The 16005-nt window shown below is 45.1% G+C and overlaps 1 protein-coding gene across 1 annotated transcript in view; it reads left to right on the plus strand.

Annotated features, from left to right (window-relative positions):
• The first annotated feature begins 3032 nt into the window (after positions 1-3032).
• LOC126529238 (GTP-binding protein Rhes-like) overlaps positions 3033-16005 on the plus strand; it is a 92683-nt gene continuing 79710 nt past the window's right edge. The window contains exon 1 of the mRNA XM_050176840.3: positions 3033-3418. The gene's annotated coding sequence lies outside the window, so the exon portion shown is untranslated. The remainder of the gene's footprint in view (positions 3419-16005) is intronic.

Below are 16005 nucleotides of genomic sequence, written 5' to 3' on the forward strand. Positions count from 1 at the left end.
ACACTGTTGCCACGGCATCATGTGTGAGGTGAAAACGAAAGTGAGCCGCTTTAGTTGAGAAACATTACGCTTGCGTATTTAATTTTTGACAATCCAAGTAATTCTTTCAAGGTCTCCGGGAAAGACGAATGTGACCTTTGTGCGCTGAAAAGACCTTTGCGTTGAAATGGGCGCAGAAACCTGCTCCCCGGAGCCAAGTATGAATGCAATGCGCTTTGCCTCGAGAGTAGCGACAACGAGCTCAGAAGCGAAAACGTTTCAAACCACAATGTGCTTAAAAGGAAAGTTGTTCAGCCACAAATGTTCTTCGGCGCAGGTGTTTCTTGGAAGCGAGCGCTGTATGCTAATTAGACGAAGTCACAGGAAGGTGCTTGTGGAACAGCTTTCGTGTCGTCGAAGCATGCGCGAAAAACTCTTGTAAGGCTTCTCGGTTATCATTGTTACCGTTTCTTCTGGAGGAGGGTGCCCGTTGGTAGAAGAGCGCGCATATTCAACGGCAAGTTTTCGAGTAAAATGCTAATCTTCAAGGAGAAAGATTTGTCCGGACGGGAAGATCCTGAAAGTTTTTAAGGAATGTAGCATGGCAAAGTGCGTTGCCAGCGGCAATTTTGACGCACGCCAGATGCGGAGGCTTCGTTGTGTCTGCTACACTTCGTCTTCTAATTCTGTGCGCCTGCCTTGCTAAATTATTTTATCAAAATTCCTAACAACATTTTCATTGCAAGTCTAAATTACAGTTCTATCGTCCCCCGCTCCACTATTCAAATCTAGTTTCTCCATACTTCTAACCTTACGGAAAACCGCCTACTTCTTGACCGATCCCCCATAGTGGGTACGCGCCACTGTCTGGGACACAAGACAAGACAAGCGTCCTTTGTAGTAGGAGCTTGGTTTGCCGCTATATGAGCTTTTTTTTTTTACGAGAGTTAGGAGAACTTGTAAATGTCGCCTTTGACGTGTAAGATGGTTCCACAGCTTTAGTTGCATTACTAAGCCACAGACGAAAATAATTTGTAGATAAATGAAAATGGGTAGTTGTGGAATTACATATTTTGGCAAATTCGTTTTGAATTAGTTGATTTACGTTACACATTGCAATTTACCAATTGTAGCCGCCGAGTTCTCGAGGCAGATCCACATTGAACAAATTAGGAGGATGATTACACGTTCAGGATGTGCAGGAATATCTTTTTTATTTGTGAAATGTGCGCTTTAATTTGTGGAAGTAATATCTCTCTCTTCGGGTAATAGCGCGGAAAAAGGATAATTGTGCTATATACAACAAGCGATACTAAACATTAGTGTGACGCACACAAAAAGGGACAGCGATTAAATATATTAGACCACAATGAATGTGTTCCAAAATTCTTGCAGGCCCCAATAAATACAAGGCATTTATTGATTATTATTCAATATAGGTAGTATATACAAACACTTTATAAATTTGCTAGTATAACACGCAGTGGGTCTCTTCATAACATTAATCCAAAATACAAGCTTTCCTGACAACCACAACTCCTATAGGCATATTTGACGTTCTTAATTTCCAGTAGAAGCTAATCAAAAAGCCAAATGCGTATTCGTAAAATTTATTCGTAGAGGTGCGAAATGAAATAATGGGACGTATTTAGCAAGAAAACAATTTTTTTAAAACAGCTCAGAAGAGTTTACTAGAAGACGCAAAGAAACGAAAAAAAAAATCTGCAAGTTTCTTTATATTTTAGTTTCAAAGATTCAACTTCTCCGAGTTACAGACGCACTAACCGAAGGATTCTTTACGCACTTAATCATCGTTAAATTTTCAAGAACTGATTTTCTGCTTTGACTCAGCAGGGAACCTGCATTGTTACCTTTTGGTGTTCCGTAGGGAGCAAAAAAAAATTGTTTTAGTAATGGCCACGATTTACGTTCCTTCAAATGCTTGGCAGCGTTTCTGGTTGTGTAACTTAATCTCATTGCTACGTTCTAACATTATCGCTACCGAGCATTTCAGGAATTTTGTATTTTTGTCGGCGATCCAGATGAACAGCGGTTGTTACCTTACGTGGTAGTGGTTTCGCCGCAGCATGATGCTGCTTGCAGAAATGCACCCTCTCAAGGGTGCGTCACCAGCGAATTTTCTGCATGGTGACCGCATTGCGGGCTTTACACCGTCAAGACATCGTTAAAGGAACAAGATCAAACACACGTGCTTTCTGAAGGCCATAATAATGAGGCGGGCTTTTACTTGCTCTGACACGATCTGTAGACCGCAATCACCTTAATTTGCCTAACAAATGTGCTGCAGTGCTAAAGCGCCGGCGACAATGCAAATGTGGCCGGTGATACCGAGCCAAACTTCGCAGTGGAGCAAAATGACGAAACACTAAGTCCGGTACCTGAGCTTCCCCGGCAACAGCTCTACCTACTGTCTTTGCAGTTCCCTTTCCCATTGCTAAGTGCAACACCCCCTCCTTCCAGCCTTCGTTCTGGAACGCACACTCTCTACCTATGCGACGGGCTTCGGTTTGCAGGCGAGCTGAGGGAACACCTATCGGCCACACCTGCGTACGAAGAAGCGCGCCAGTGGCCAAGGCCAAACAACTGCTCCTTCACGCCTTCGCCGCCCCGCACCCACTTCACAAAGCGCGGTGAAAGGTCACGTGACACGTGCAAATCTCCGGGAGAGCAACAGCCATCTGGACGTCTTGTTCGAGAAAGATAAGGAAGAGGAGAGACAGTGAGAGAGAAACGGTTAGCAAAGAGAAGGCCAGCGGAAGCCCGTCGCGGTTTCGCTCTATTCCCGCTGGGAGGCGCCAGTCGTCTACGAAGACTCGCGCTCAAACCCCGGCCGCTGCTGACTACGCGATGCCCTCGCCGCACCTTCTTCCTCCTCTCGGATGACTGCGGGCTTCAGTCCCTCCCTACCTTCGGTCACTCCGCGTATCTCTCCATCTGATTCCGAGCCACGTCGTCTGCTTCCCTCCCCCGGTGGCCCAGACGATTCCCTTTCTCCAGGGGTTTCCCAGCGGCTCCCGGGAGCGCATGGCGGCGGATAGAAAAGCGCCAGCGCCTGAGTGAGCGGCTTGATATCGGTCTGCGACGCGCAACGGTCACGGTGTGCGCTTCCTGCGTGCGCGCTCTGCTGAACGCTGTCCGCGTGAGCTCGTAACGCGAGCACGCAATGTCGTTCATGTCGTCTGCATCGAGAGTGTCTGCAGACGTATAGGACTTTCGGCGTCTTCTGCAACGCACTGCTTCTGAAGCACTTCGTCGTCTGCTGGTGCTGTGGCGCTAGAATTTTCGCTCCCCGTGCACGTGTGAAGCCGTGAACTTGGAAAAACTCCACTGCTTTCCTGAGCCGGCCGCTTTGCATCTACGTGCACCGGCTGTTGGGATCACTTTTGGGCAGGACTTCATCTAACTGTCGATACAATTGGTGAGTATCGATGCAATGCACACATTTCTCTTGTTCGCATCTCTGCAGTTTTGGGCGTTTCGTTGCATGGAAATTCCAGTTTAGCGAAACTAATTTCGTAAGCAGATAGTGAAAGTATATTTTTTTGCAGAGAGGTGGTGGTAGTCAGCTCTCCTTTGTTTTTCGCACAAAAGATACTTGTTTTCTGAGAATTAAATGCTGCATCTTTTGATTTCCACGACTGCTTTTGATTAGACAAAGTGCTTTCGAAGGAGGCCCCGTTACAGTCTGGCTTATAGACGCTGATAATCGCAGCACACTGTAAAAATGTGTGCACCTTTGGGGATGTTTTAATGTCGCACCTATAACAGCCTTAGCGTTAGGACCATGCAAAAAAAAATTATAGAGGCCCACAACGGAGCTCTAACTAGACGTGCGGTGACAAAAACACGTAGTTTCAATGTAATCATTCTTACAGCCTTGGGCGCACAGAAATATCCTGCAAGAGAATTTCAGAGAGATAGACCTGAAACTCTCCTATCGGATATTTCTGTGCGCCCAAGGCTGTCAGAATGATGACATACTTTGCAACTATGACTTTTTGTCATCACGCCTCTAGTCTGAGCTCAGTTGTCGTCCTCTATAAATTTTTTGCAAAGCCCTAACGGTAAGGGCGTTTACCAGTGCGACAGGTAAACACCCTTAAGGATGTAAACCCTTTTTTACAGTGCATGCTTGCTGCCGACGGGCACAGAAATTTTGACAGCAACCCAAAAAATCGAGCGTGTCGTTCAGTGCAACGTCTTGCCCGTAAACAATCCGCTCACACGGTTGACATAGGCGCTGTCGAATCCTCAGTTGCACAAATACAAAAATTGCATTGCATTTATCCCGGACGAGCGAACATTTTTTTTTCTTGCCTAGAAATTTAAGGCTACGGGCAACGCAAGCGCTTTTACTTTGCACAATCCGGCGGCGGGTTCGGCTTCGCGCCATCGAACATTTAAGTTTCAGATCATATCGCCGTGCTACGTCTGTAAAAATGCTTGTTTTTGTTGCGCGTGTGGCGAATCCTGGGCACCATGCGATGTGAGCGTCCTTTTATTTCCAGGAGCTCATTTTTCCACTGGCCTCGCCATATCCACTTCACCCCCCCTTTTTTTTTGTATGGGTTGAAGACTAGCGTCCTTCGGAAAGGGCTGCGTATTTCGGGAGTTTGCTTTAGTGAAGAACACGCTCTCTTTTTTTTTCTCCGGCAACAGTTTTTGTATATTACGTCTCCTTTCTCGCATTCACGTGAAACAATGTAGCGAACAAAAAAAAATCACGTGGTGCTGATGACGTCGAAAGTTACGGGAGGTTCATTACGGAAGCGCCGAGACTGATTGGCGAGCTTACGCTCTCGCTGTAGTGTCCGTGTCAACAGGAGAAACGCACCCGTACCTCAGCTGGCGAAGCTGTTCCGACGACGCTGCTCTACCCCCGCGTTTAGCTACGTAAAACGTAAAACCGAGCGTAAAGCCAGGAGCGCAAGAAACGCGTAAGGGGCGATGTCGTAAAACTGCCAGACCGGCAGTTTGTGTTGGAGTAGGTTGTTAGGGAGGCCGGCTCTGAACATCGACAGGCTGCGAGAGCGCTTGCCATAAGTTTCGTAAAAGTCGTGTGTGTGTGTGTGTGTGTGTGTTTGTTTGGGAAAGGGGAAGGAGTAATGTGAGAGGAGGTCGAATGTCGAAGAAGAGACGCGTCCACCCCGTCGAGCGTCGCAGCATCAGATGGCTTTATTGTCCCGTCGCAAAGCCTGCCCCGACACAGGCGGCGCCACCAGACAGCTCACAGAAGCGCAGGTGGTGACCGCAACAGAGGAAAGAAGAAACAAAAAAGAAACAAAAAGAAAAGCGGTTTTTTAAAGACGACACGAAGTAAACTGCGACCCATTCTGTTTTCTTTTTTTTGTTGTTTTACGGGTAGTCGTTACGATTTTGCAGGGTGGCCAAGGCGCGCAGCATTGTTAATTCGGGAGATGAGATAAAACGCAAAATAGTACGCTCAGAGAAATCAGTAAAAAAAAATGTGTGAAGAGCACTTTAGGTCGACCGCTCGGAGCGTCGCGGGACAGGGAAATGTCCGGACCATGGTTAATAATGTCGAAGCAAACTTTGTGCTTGAAGCTGTAGCTGCCCACTTCGCGTTCGATGACGTGTTATAGCTGACAGTGGTCCGTGACGTATTGCGCGAACTTTGGCAAGTAACGGCGAAGCCATTGTCTGCTCTGACCGCATCGCGCATGAAAAACAAATCGACATTCGCGCCCCGAACCATTTGCTCCCTTTTGCACTCTACAAGAGAGACGTTCAGTCCTCTCTGAAGCTCGATTGCACCGAAACACTGTAACTTATTTTCTTTCCATCTTTTTTTTTTTGTTTTTTGAGAACTCGGAAGACGTTTTAGAGCTGTTTGGAAGAGGTACTCATTGTTGCTCCCATTTGAGGTCGCGGGCACTTCTGAATGCGTCTCGCATATTCTGAAAGCGATACGTCGGTCCATTTCGCGTTATAAAACTGGCAAATGGATTCCGTATCTCTCGGTAGCAGTTCGCTGAAGCGAAAATCGAAGAGCGGGGGAAGCTTGTTCTGGATGACCTAGTTCTATATCGTTAACGTAGAAAAACGCATCTCCTTGGGCGGAAATCACAAGCTTGCAATAAAATTCTCTAAACAACTTTAAGAAAACACCTATATTGTTCACGTACGCTTATCAGATTTCCGAGAATCTAGGGGACATTCAAAGACTGAGCGTTCTACAATGTACAATGCACGTTTCCATGTTTCTCAATTTTTTTTTCTCTAGCAGCGTTATGTGTAATGACCTGATGCCTAGCTGTCACAACGTTGAAGTGTTTCGAAATGCTCCAAGTGAAGGGGGGGGGGGGAGGGGGGGGGGGAGTGCTGGGTGTCATTCAAGAAAGACGCCCTGCGTTTGCGTCAACACAGCTCTGGCCTATTAAAAAAAAACTACAAAGAAAGAGCACACAGACGCAGATGCCGCGGTTACAAAAGATCACTCCGCATGGAGTCGTAAAAACAGTGTTTGCCGGTTTCTGCGGCACAGACCTCCTTAATGACAGGTCGAAGGAGAGCTCGTATTTCGTGGCCCTCTCGATTAAATGCCAGGTGGACATATTTGCGGCTTTCTTGATATATCACAGTACGCGTAGGTACGCGTTTGCGTTTCCTTCATTTTCCTCGAGCAGAGATAATTTCGATGCCACGTTGCTGCCTGAGAGAAAAAAAGAAACGTTTTCAACCCTGATGAGCGTGATGTCCGCGGTTCGACTCCCGACCACGGCCGGTAACCCTTAGCAGTGTGTTCAATGGGGCTCGTTGGTTCATCTTTAGAGTAACGCTGAAAATAACGCTGAGCTGATCAAACGCTGATGATGTAGCGCTGAGCTAACGCTGAAAATAACGCTGAATAGCGCTGAGCGCAGACAGCACTCTGCCCTGTGCTCTTTACGAGCTCGTCCTGTGCAGCGCTGTTCCTGTTTTTATTCCACCAGTAACCCTAATTTCGACAGGGGTGGCTTTCAAGAGCTCTCAGGCATGAATTCACCGGCGATACGAAAGCGATCGTCTGCTTTCTAAGACGTCGTGTTCATGGCTCCTTACTGGTAAACGGAAGCTTCGGACACGATCCAAGGTTTCGGTGCAGGATAAGCTGTGTGAAGTGATAACTGGTTAGGTTATGTGTAAGGTGTTGGACAAGTGTTTCATCCTGCTCGTCCTTCTTATGTCCGCGTTTTTGCACGTCTGCATCTCCGTATGCCATGAAATAGTTCTATGCTCAACCTAAACCGCTTCGTTTCCTCCATCTGATTAATATGTTTGTAGTCTTGCGGCCACTCATGTAATTTTGCTTAGGACTAAAGCGCTCACCTTCGTAAATCCGGCGGAAACGAGTTGGTTTCAGTACCTGGAAAACGGAGAAAGAATATAAAAATAAAAGGATCATATGCTTGTTAAAAAAAAAACTTATTTCAGAACCGTTACTGCGGCTTCTCCGCGCAATTGCAGTTGTCAGTTTAAGAAGTCATGCCCCTCGAGGCGTTGTCAAAACGAGAAAATTTCTTCGAATAGGCGACACGAAACGAATGCTGTTTGATTATCTTTATGTAAGGTGCTATGCCCAAAATCAAGTAATGTGATACTGCGCTCCTAAAGCGTGTTTAGCCGCAATGCAGCAACTGGGGTTATGGGTTATTCACACGAGGAGGCCAGATTCGATTATTTATTGCAGCGCCTGCGTTCGACGTGGCATTACAGGACTGCCGCAGGTATAGTTTCCCTTAACCAGGAACTTTCCGCCGCCATGAATTTTAATGTGGCTCGAAGGCGTGTTACACATTGGGAATTCACACCGTACGGGTTATTTCGCCAAACTATACGGCCCTCGATTTCGCTATATTCATCGTAGAACAAAAAAAAAGAAAGAGTAAACCTAACTTCCGCTCTCGAACATTTCATAGCCTGTCTTCTATGCTTTAAAAAATAGGACTCTAACATTACGCCGAGTTTCATTCACTTCGCTCAATTGCGTAGTTCACAGAGAAATAGTAAATATACTGAAATTGCCGTCTGCTGTCAATACACGTGGGCTTCTGCAGGAGGGAAACGGACGGCCCCGCGCTTGTCCAACAGAATAAAAGTGTAGTCCTTCAAAGTTTCATTCAGCTAATCAATTAGGAGGTATGCTCTATCGCAAACTACAAAAAAAGAACAAAGAAGAAACATGTTTTCTTTCGTGCACTCCTTTGTACTGCGCCCCAGTCAATCGGCATGTGGCGGCAGGCGTCGGGGCTCGGCTTAACGGCCACCCGCGTCTAAACGCCACTCCGTCGCAGCTGCGTCGACAACACCGGCGTCTTTAGGGCGTCTTTAGGCTGCTGTGCCTTCGTGCTTGAACGGTCGTGTCAACAGTCGTGTGTAGATTTGACGCTAGCCGAGAACCTAGCCGGCGTTGTCACACAGCCATTGGCGGTGTGTCACAGTGACCACAAGACCGTCGACACTCGCTCGACAAGATAAAGATAAAATAAAGAGAAAATAAAGAGAAAAGAGATGAGACAAGAAGTGATTGTGCATTTCTTTGTATTTTGCATAAATTACACACACATAGTCAAATGTATACTTGCATACCAACAAATCTTTATACTAGCACAATTTATACCACCATAGCAGCTTCGCTAGTCAACCACCTTCGCAGGGTGAGATGGTTCCTCAATTTTTTTTTATTATCACGCCCTCGCTTGCTTACATATCGTCTTTATCGTACGCGCTCTCTTTACGTGGGCCACGGCGTAGCGTTGGCCACTACACAGTAAAGGGTGAAATTATTTAAAAATAGATTCTGCAAGTTTTACGCGCCAAAAGAACTACGACACGAGAATGAGGCTCACCGTTCTGGGGAACTTCCGAATAATTTTCAACACTTTCTTTTCATTTTTTTCTTTCCAGTCTTTCTTTTAATTAACGCGCACTTCAATCTAACTACATGGGCGTTTATTATTATTAGTTTCTTTCTTTGCGTTTTGACCTCACCGAAATGCATGCACCGCGGTCGGGACCGAACCCACTGCTTCCACTTCAGTGGCATTTACGCCATATCCGCTGGGCCGTGGCATCGAATACACGAGGAGGAGAGAGGGTCCCAGTACGCACTGCTACACACTCGACGAAGCGTTCGTCGTTATAAGCACGAGCTGTGGCACCTCATAGCGAATCTCGATGACGATGCACGTAATCCCGAATGGCACTTCGTTTTTTAGAGATGCCGAACGGGGCGAGTTTGTTTTTGGATGCTGTAATTTGGATGCTGGGGGTGGGGGGGTGGGGGGGGGGGGTGATGGCGCGATACGCGCAGAGCGACCAGACACGGTGATATTGCCTGTCGGGTTTTGTGTCATTGCTCTTGTTCGGTTTTTTCTTGCGCCATTTACGATTACGCGATTCTTTGTTTGAACTTGAAATAATGTATTTTTTTATTCTCACAATGCAGACAGGCAGAGAACGCGTACTTGAATTCGATAAAATGATGTGTTCGGACGAACGTTTGTTTCTGTCTCTTATATTTCTATTTTTGTTCACGTGACCTTGCTCTGTATAGGGTAGCCAACTGTACGGCTTTTTCAGTTCACTGTCCCTACCATATCCTCTACATTTTATTATCTCTCTCTCTCTCTCTATCCCTCAGTTGCCACGCGTGCGTAAGATTCAAAACACACTCAAACAAAATTTGAAACAACAACGAAATTGTGTTCTCTCTCAACGTCCGGCTGTCCACTTAGCCGCTGCGCATTAATAGATAACGCTGCAAGATTCAAAACGCGAATGCTGTCGCCTTGTTTGTAGAGTCATAAATGCGCGCAGAAATGATATCGCGCGCGCGTCGCCGGTAACAATCGTGCCAGAATAGAAAAACAAAAAGAACGTTGAAGAAGAAAAACTCACTCGTCAACAATATCCAAAGCTTCGCCTTATTGCTAGGAAAGGCGCACGTGTACATATAGGCCGAGACCTTCTGGCAATCCTCCTGCCTCGAAATTTCATTTAAAACATTACTCTCGTGTTTTTTTTCTTCGTTTTGTATCGTCTTTTTTTTTTTAACGGGATAACTCTGAATGTCGCCGAGCTCGAGATTAAATTGCTCTTTCGCTGCGGGTCTGCCTTCGCACGCGCCCTGTTCCATTGCTCAGCTTCACCCGAGGTGCATGCGTAGTCCACGCTGCAGCACTGAAGAGTCTCTCTCTCTCTCTCTCTCTCTCTCTCTCTCTCTCTCTCTCTCTCTCTCTCGTTTGTCCGCGTGCATAAAGTGGTTAGAAGCAGAAGTGCAATGCGGGTATAATTTTTCTTTTATTAGTCTTCGCTTTCATAAGCACGCACGCCGTGTCTCAAGTCCTATTGTCTCGAACACTTTCTCTTGGCACTCTCTCTTTTTCAAATCTTTGACTGTTGAAGCGTTTAGCTTACGTTTTCTCCCTCCAGGAAGTCTAGCTTTGGCGGAGGCCACCGCTAATGCTATGGCCGATTCATCCGCAACTTCGGGGGTTGTTCGTTTTCGCGATTCGGCTCGCGAGGGGTGGTTCTCTGTAAGCGTCTACCTCGGCAACGGCCATCCCTGACATGTTCATTAACGTAAAAGGATGAATTAGAGCCCAAAGTGAAAGGTATTGCGAACATTGTTTAACTGCGCGAAAAAACGAACGAACCACAAAGACAGCAAGGCACAAGGACTGGCGCAGTCCTTGTCCCTTGCTGTCTTTGTGGTTCGTTTCTTCGCGCAGTTAAACAGTGTTCGCTAATATCTACCAACTCGCCCAACAACAAGTTCTAAACTGAAAAGTATTGATCAGGGTAAACTTTCTTTAAATCAGAATGGCACTATGGATGCGCGACTTCGAGGAAACCGCGGCCTTCGTACCCTCTTGTTTTACCGTTATTTAATTTCTTTAAATGCAAAACATTCTTGACCGGGGCAATTCAGTTTTCGCCGTGTATCTGCACGTATTTGCGTGGCAGAAAATGGAGTCCTGTTTATGATGATGGAGATGTCTTTAGTGTAGCTTAAATTATATTGTAGATGACCCTGAAGCATCTTAAGACCTGTATGTCACGCTTCTTTTAATATGCTTTTCTTTCTTTCTTTTATCGTTTGCTAGCCTGCTACAGCCACATAGATTACTTCTGGAAGAGAGAGAGCACTATACTTCTGTTGCGTTTTCAAGCAGAAGGTGGCTCCAGCTCCTGGTGCAGTTTCCAAGCAACCAGACGGGATCTCTTTTCGCACTAGTTTATACGTATACGACGACAGAAGGAGCGTAAATTCTTTTTTGGGGGGTCAGGTAATTAGGTAATGATGCAATCGGTAAAACTTCGAGCAAACCCGAACGTAATGACCGCAGCTCATTTTTTTCTCTCTGGTTTCACACAGAACACTGGGGCTGTGTGATGTACCCTTGTATAGGTTGCCATGAACACTGGATTCGTTAAGGAAAACGCTTTAAACTTTGCACTGACCGGCGTGTTAGTGTGTATAGGGAGGTTAATATACTTGGCGTGCCAAACGTTACACACACGTAGGACTACAGGAGCATAACATCGGCCTGTTTTGTGGTAATGGTGGCCATCGACCTCCGAAGAATTAGTAAATAAAATGCAGCGTAAAAGAAAATTTGATATGTCTAGCAATATTTGCAGTCACAATTTGCCCTTCTCAAAATAAAAGAAAGAACTTTCTTTTCAATAAAATGCAGTGCATGTGCGAGGCAAGTTGTACGACAGACAACTAAAAAAACTATAATTGCTAACACTCCATCTTATCCAGAAATAGGAATGTAGGTCTGCAAGGGTCACGTTACAAAATGGCGGCTCAGCTGCCCATTTTTTTCGAGCAGACGATTTCAATCAAGCACAGGCAGACGCCGGGATCGGGGCAGACCAAGCTTTCCCTTAAGCAGCATAGTTCAGGCCACTATGCTGAAGACAATGAGGCGATGGCTCACTACATTCAGGGCATGAAAAAGGAGGAAGAAAAATTATAAAAGCCCTCTGAAGCGCCGATAAAACGAGACGCAGAAATGCGTTTGCGAGCGAGACCATTTTCTCTCCTTCAGACCGAGCGCCGCATGCCCGGTACACCAAAGTGGCGCCAAAAGAGTTTCTTCGAACAGCGGTACGTAACCGGCCCCACGTCTACAGTTATTCACGTCGCCGTGATAGCGGTCTCTTGAAGAGGGGTACGCGTGTAAACGTTGCCACATACTCAATGATTCAATTTGGTCCGATGATTGGTTTCAAACCCTGTTACTTCAGCGTGGCAGCACGATGCGTTACGTATTCGACCGTTGATTATGCATTCACCTAGAACCAAGGGAGGCGGGAGAACGGTTAGATAAAAAAATGGATAGGCACATAGATGCAAACAGGATGGATGGATGGATGGATGGATCGATGGATCAATAATACAGCAAACACATAAATTGGACGTTGAATTGACAAATAAAGTTGTTGCAGTTCGTTTACAACGATCAGTAAATAATACAGCAAACGGATCAATTGGAGTTTAAACTTGTGTCATCCTCATCATCAGTCTCTTCTTATAGCCCCTGCAAGACGAAGGCCTTTCCCAGCAATCTCCAATTACCCCTGTATCGCGCTTGCTCATTCCAACTTGCGCCTGCATATTTCCTAATTTCACCACCCCACTTTATGTTCTGCCGTCCTCGACTACGTTTCCCTTCCCTTGGCACCCATTCCGTAACTGTAAGGGTCCACCGGTTATCTGCCCTAAGTATTAGGGTCGGCCCAGCCATAAATTTTTTTCTTAATGTCAACAGGAGTAGTGACTGTCTCTACTTGCTCTCTAGTCCACAGCCCTTTCTTTGCTGTATATTAACGTTACTCCTAATATTTTCTCGTTCCTTCTCTCTTTGCGCGTTCCTTAACTGGTCCGCGAGCTTCTTTGTTAACCTCTGTTTCTGTTCCAGTGTTGCTGAACAGGACAATGTCGCCTCCAAACCGAAGGTTGTCGAGATATTCGCCGTTGATTCTCACCTAAGCCTTCCCAATCTAACAGCTCTAATACTTCTCCTAAACATGCAGTGAATAGCATTGAATAGAACGTGTCTCATCGCCTTAACCATTTCGTGATAGGTAATGTTCTACTTTTCTTGCGGGGAACCAAAAGTTAAGCTATAGAATTTTTGTTGATACTTCCCGAAATATACACATGTGCCTCTTGCACTCATTGAGTACGCAATGCCTTCATGACTCCTGGTATCTCTACTGAAGAAAATTCTTTTTTCATCATCTATTACAACCATATATAGAGGTTGATTGTACTCGGCCCATTTCTCATTTACCTCGTTGATGTCATGGATGCTATCGATTGCAGAAGATATCTTCCTTAAGTCAGCCTGTTCTCGTGGTTGGTTGGAGTTAAGTGTCGCCCTGGTTCTAATGCAAATTACCTTGGTGAATATTTTATACTATAATGAAAGCACGCTAATTGGCTTGTAACTCACTCGTGTAACGTATCCCTTCTTATGTATTAGTGTAAAGTTTTCCAGCGAGCTCATAGTTGTGAAGCTTGTGAGACATTTCCATTTAAAAGACCGCAAACGTTTGAAGCATAACATCTCCTCTATCATTAATTAATTCGACTGTTGTTCTTTCTTGCCCTGCCGCTTTTCTCCGGAACATGTCTTAGTATTATATATATTTCCACACACAAAAAAAGCAAATATAAGATTGATGTCAACTGCGTCTCTTTAAACATCTAAGGGGGACGAACACAATGTAATTATTTTGAGGTCTCTTAATGAATGGGCTTGTATTCGGCAGTTCTGCAAAAATGCAATTCACATATTATCCAACTGAGAGTGACGTATACTACATCTCTTTTTTTTTCATGATAACTAGCTGTACGGAAAAGGCCACAAAAATATTACAGTGTTGCTGTCGTAATAAATGAGTTCAAAGACGAAGGAAATGCTGAAGTCTGTTTTCTTTAGACTTTGTAACAGATGAAAATAACAAATTTCTAAGGTATCTTAAATATTAGGAAGGTGCAAGCACAAACAATTTTTTTTCCAAAGTACGCATTTTAAGGCAGGCATAAGTAATATGTACACAACAGACAGTCAATAAAATTGTAGCTTTTCGTTGTTTAAAGTGTCTATCAGATCGGTTTAAGAAGGGCGAATAGGTATTTAAATACGAATATCCTGAGTAAAGCTTTGCGGTCCTGGGAGAGTGCCCTACGAAGAGGTGATTATTGATTATGTAGAATGTTTACCAGTTGCCAACTGCAAGCTACTTTGCCGTCGTAGAAATATTCGAAAAAGCCTCGTAATGTACACAGGAGGAGGAAGAGGGAGGAGAGCAGCATTGATTGCGCAAAGTTAACGAACTGTGATACACAAATGTCTCATGCGCCCACAATCTTAATAGTATATTACCAATATTGACAGATTCCGCAAAAAACTAAGCATGGGAGAGCTTAATTACAGTTTTTAAAGTAGTGTTAATTGTGGCGTTCCCTTATAAACGCTGATTTTTCATATTTCCTTTTTCAGCAGATACGCAAGTACTATAAAAAGGAGAAAAAGCGAAAAAGTATTTATTCAGTGTTATAAGCGTCTGTATAAAAAAAAAACTAAATACAACGCGTAAAAGGTGGTTTTGCTGATGCCAGGTTATGGAGCAGACGAAACAATCAAAAAAGAACCCGTAACACTTGATCACTTCTTTCCTGCCAGAAGGCCAGCAGACGAACACAAATCTCCATTACGCCGCCGTGACCGTCGCCTCGCTTCACGAGAATTAGGCTTAGTTTCCCGCAAGCGAAGATTGAGTATCTCATTAAAACAGGTAATTTCAGCCGGCTATAAGCGGCCCGACATGCACAATACAATTAATCCATAAAATAAAATATGGGAGTTGACGGGAGTAATAAAGGGCGAAGCATGAAACAGGTGGAGGGTGCTAAATTTGGAAGCAAAGCGCTTACGTCTGTATGAAGTTTTGTATTTTGCATCTTGCCTTTTTTTTTTCTTTCTTTACGTTAACGTTAGCTTCGATTTTGTTTAAGCCCGCTCCTTCGCACGCTAGCGAGACGTGGCAGATTCCCTAGGATACGACCGTATCCATGACAACGGTCAATCGACGAGCGTTGACTTCGCAGCAACGAAAATGGCGAACGTACAACAATTTACAAAAACAATATTAAAGAAGAGGAAGGCGCCGGAATGGGGGGGGGGGGGGGTCTTGTAAGTCGCGTGTAGCTGCTTGCAGTGCAGATGTTGCGAACATCTGTCTTCAGCTTGTGACAGGGGACTACATAAAAAACCTCACCCACAGGTAACAATAACACGCTCTATTCTTTTACATATTGCACGCTGTACACGGGCGACGAAGTATGCGGCAACCTTGGGCTGTTACCGTGCGTACTTCTTAAACACTTTTATTTAAAAAGAAAGCATCCAGTTAAGGTGAGTCGCCGTTTAGATTCTTTCCTTTACGTTGTTTTGAAGGCCCCTTGACAACGGTTATTTTTTTTTTCGAAAGTGCATTCGTGTCAGCTAAAGTGCGAATGAAACAGAAGTAAAGTGAAATTACCGCAGTAAGAGAGACACGTCAAGTTCACGTGCGCGCTGAGGTGTTCAAAACCTCGGGTTTCTGAAGGTCGGCGAACGTGAAGCACTTAGAAGCACGGGCACTTGATTTGTTTACCCCGGAGGCGCTACCCATTGTACTCGTTGAGAAGTGCGAAGAAAAAATAAGAAAAAAAAAGGTCAGTAACGAAGACGAAGTGCATGAAAAGTGCCAGACGAAACGTCAATGCGAGGTAACAGAGAAGGAACCGAGATTGCCCTTGAGACTTCCTCGCGCTTCTTGTATCCGCCAAGCGTACGCGGGGGAGATGTCAATACGACATCGTTCGCCCATCACCTGCCCGTGTAAACACGCACACAAGAGGAGTAAGAAGAATAGTAAAAAAAATAACAATAATAAGTATAAAAGACGAAATGCATGGAGCCCAGGAAGAAAAGAGGA

Source organism: Dermacentor andersoni, chromosome 8 (assembly GCF_023375885.2).
Source record: "Dermacentor andersoni chromosome 8, qqDerAnde1_hic_scaffold, whole genome shotgun sequence".
NCBI classification, from domain to species: Eukaryota; Metazoa; Arthropoda; class Arachnida; order Ixodida; family Ixodidae; genus Dermacentor; species Dermacentor andersoni.